The following is a 4,282-nucleotide window of genomic DNA, read 5'->3' as shown; positions in this document are numbered from 1 at the left end:
GGAGGGAGAACCTGTAGAGACCATATCCAGAGGTTAACAAGGCCCCTGGTTGAGGAATGGGGCCACCCACTCATCTCCAAATTTTTTAACCCAGAATTGCTTCTGCCTAAAGAAAATATGGGGACAAAGTGTGGAGCAGAGACTGAAGGAAAGGCCATCCAGAGACTGCCACACGTAGGAATCCATCCCATATACAGACACCAAATCCAGACACTATTGCTGATGCCAAGAAGTGCTTGCTGACAGGAGCCTGATGTGGCTGTCTCCTGAGAGCTCTGCCAGATCCTGACCAATACAAATGCAGATGCTCACAGCTAACCATTGGACTGAGCACAGGGACCCCAATGGAGGAGTTAGAGAAAGGACTAAAGGACCTGAGGGGGTTTGTAATCCCATACAAAGAACAACAATATCAACCAATCAGACTCCCCAGAGCTCCCAGGGACTAAACCACCAACCAAAGAGGACCCATGGAGGGATCCATGGCTCCAGCTGCATATGGTGCAGAGGATGGCCTTATCTGGCATCAATGGGAGAAGAGGCACTTGGTCCCCTGAAGGTTTGATACTCCAGTGTAGGGGGATACCAGGGTAGTGAGGCAAGAGTGGGTGGGTGAGTTGGGGAGCACTCTCATAGAGGCAGGGGGGAGGGAGAATAGGATAAGAGGTTTGTGGAGGGGAAACTGGGAAAGGGAAAAACATTTGAAATATAAATAAATAAAATATCCAATAATAATAATGAAAAGAAACCAGAATCATTGAGATGAAATCCAGGAAGTGTCTCCTGAGAGATAGCTCACAAAAGCTGTGTTCCAGAGGCTGCCAAGGATATTCCGTTCCTTGTGATGGCAGCTAAACTTGGTAATGTGTAAGCGTCACCCAGATGGTACTGTAAAAGCGTGAAGGGGTCATGGAGAGCAGCTGAAGTCTGGCAATGTGAGAGGCCAGGAGAGGCCATTGGTGAAGGTGCAGTCTAGTTGTTGCACAGATTTCCACATTTTGGAGGTGATTGTACCAGGAGACCATCACGAAGAGCAGCTGTAGGTGTGCAGTAGAGTCATCCTGAACCTACAAGACAAGCTGTGCGTTTCAGATGGTAGAGCCAAAAAAAATGCCACTATCAAGGCCCTTTGGAGCCTGGGGGAGGGTCATGGGTGGGTTCAGGCACTGAACTTTTTACACTGTTGAATTTTGGGTTTGTTTTGATTAAATGTAACAGTGCCCTGGTTCTTCCCTCTTAGAATAAAAAGAAAAAAGAATTTAGTACCTTTTTTTTTTTTTTTTTTTTTTTTTTTTTACAGAATCTAACAGTTGGGAGAGTTTTGAACTTTTAAAGAGATTTTGTTGATTTAACAGAGACTTTAGAGTTTTCAGGAGTTTATAGATATTCTAGATATTGGATAGTTTAGAGAGAGAAACTGAACTTTTTAAATGTTTGAATTTTTAAAGACTGGGACTTTTAAAAGCTGAAGTATTTTATATTGTGATATGAATAAGAATATGAGATCTTAGGGATGGATAAAAAAGGAAAGGTTATACTTTAATGGTGATTTATTTTTGTGTTAAGATGAAAATGGGCCGATTTTGCTAGCTAGTTTTATGTCAATGTGACACTAACTAGTCATTTTGGAAGAGGATCGTTATCTGAGAAAATGCTCCCAGTAGACTAGACTGTGGGCAGCCCCATGGGTCACTTTCTTGATTGATGATTGATGTGGGAGGACTCAAATCACTGTGGGTAGTACCTTCACTGGGTTCATGGTCCTGGGTATTTTCTCTGAGGAGAAAGTCAGTAAGCAACACTCAGCTCCTGCCTCCACATTTCTACCCTGAGTTCTTATACTGACTTTCTTTGGTGATGGACTGTGCTGTGAAAGTATAAGCAAAACAAGCCATTTCCTCTCCAAGTAGCTTTTGGTCCTGGTGTTTATCACAGCAATAGGAATCCTAAATTAGACATGACCTAACAAATATTTAGAGTATATTTCATCCTTTAGATGAGTATTAGATACGTGGAATATTTTTCAGAATAGGTCATGTGCTAGGCCACCAAACATGCCTTTAAAAAAAATCAGAAACTTCAAAATCTTATCCAATGTTTTCTTTGACCACAATGCAGTGAAACTACAAATCAGCAGTTGGAACTTTAGACAGTGTACAAATGCATTGAAATTAAACAACATTCTATCAAATGACTAATGCATCAATGAAGAAATGAAGACGGGACATTGATTTATTTTGTCTGAAACAAATAAAAATTAAAATGCAATGTGACAAAACCTATGAGATACAGCAAAAGCAGTGCTAGGGGACATTTTATGACAGCAAATACGTATACCAAATACATATGCATATGAACAACACTAAATAAAATCATATGTGTGTGATGACAATAATTTTAAAAATTGGTGTCATGAATTTGAGTGGAGTAGAAGGCTATGAGAGGAATGAGATTGGGAAGAGGGAGAGATGACACGATGAAAACACAGTACTCATGCATACATACTTTTAAAATAATTGCTTATAATAGACAAATACAGAGATATCATGACTTTGTTTTGTGTATAGTAATTTCAAATAAACAATTTAGTAATACAACTCAAGTTACCAGTAAAGCAAAACTAAAGAAAATCTAAATTGTAGCAAAAATAACAATCAACACACAAATACATTAAATGCATAATTTTCAAAAGAATGAAAAGGTCATTGAAAAGACTTGGTTTTGAGTAGATAAACACAATCAACAGATATTATAAATTAGAGTAAAAGAGGGAAAGAGGAGCAGAAACAGACCTAAATAAATCAAATCAGGGCTGTAAAAGGACACTACAAGGAATACCACATAAATAGTAAGGTTCCCTTTAAAACTTATTAGGAAATGTCATATGCCAACAAGTTGGAAAACTTAGGCAAAAGTGCTATATTTCTGGACACAAATTGAACTCACAGAAATAGAGAATATAGTACTACATATCAGAGCCAGCAAATGATGTGGGTAGAGAGATGGACAGAGCAGAGCATCTTCAGCAGGTATGACGGTGCAGATGGATAGGAGGAATAGCTTCTCATGTTCTCTAGCACTGGGAAATAGCTATGAATGGTGAAATTCACATTGCATATTTGGAAATAGATAGTAGAAAGGATTTTGAATTTTTTCCAACACAGAAGAGTAATAAATATATGAGGCTACCGATATGCTGGTTACCTGATCTAGTCATTACACCTTGTATACGTTTTTGGAATTTGATAGTGTATCTCATAAATATGTACAATTACCAAATGACAATTGAAGTATTTATATGGAAACAGGCAAAACACTTGCTCAGCATACACAAGGACCATCGTTCAATATATAGAACCAGAAAAAGGTGAATTTTTGATGATTTGCAAAACTTCAGAATAAATACATAATAAAAGTTTATTTTAAAATATAAAATAAAGATTTAAAAATCAGATGTAATTTTGTTGTTATTTTCAGACAAAAGCAACATTCTGTAGCCTAAGCAGTCTTGGAACTCACTGCTTAAAACAGGCTAGCCTCAGTTTAAGGGCAATCCTCCTGCCTTAGCCTTCCTTCCAATTGCTTATATAGTAGATGAAAGCCACTACACCTGGTTGTAGGTCCTAAGCCCTTCACCTGGAGTATTAGAATGGAAATTTCACAATCATTTTTTACTGCAGAAAATAAATGTATTTCAATGAGACAATAACCATTTGTCATGTTTTTGCTTTAACATTTTTTGCCCCTCAACATAAATATTAGCTTTCACCTCCTGAATCAATCATAATTCACTCCTATTCCCATGCTTCTATTAACACCACCCCAAGATAAAGACATCAGAGCAGACTGTGTCAGGTGGGACACACAAGGTGAAGTTAGTCATTTATGGAGTCTTTGAGAGTGTCAGCTGCTCCTGGATTCTAATCTCAGCACCCAATAAATAAGCAGGTGTGGATGATGACAGAGATGAATTGATTGGGTTCACATCTCCATGTCAGGTTTTGGGGTGAGTCCATTTTGGACAGGCCCTGTTGAGAAGCAGCAAAAAGCTTCAGCACACATGAATGGGCAGCTGTCATCTTGGAACAATGAGCCCAATCAAAGTTCCTGACCAGTGTCCCCTGAGAAATTGGTGCAGGCAGAGGGAGGATGGCTGGCCATGTCTCAGCATCTGTTATCAGTTGCTGTTTTCTCTCCTTCTGCATTCCACACATGGCACACAAAGACATTGTGAAATGGAGCTGGTTACTGCTGGGCTTGTGTTGGAAACCTTCAAATGACT

The sequence above is a fragment of the Arvicanthis niloticus genome, chromosome X (assembly GCF_011762505.2).
Source record: "Arvicanthis niloticus isolate mArvNil1 chromosome X, mArvNil1.pat.X, whole genome shotgun sequence".
NCBI classification, from domain to species: Eukaryota; Metazoa; Chordata; class Mammalia; order Rodentia; family Muridae; genus Arvicanthis; species Arvicanthis niloticus.
Note: the sequence above shows the minus strand (reverse complement) of the source record.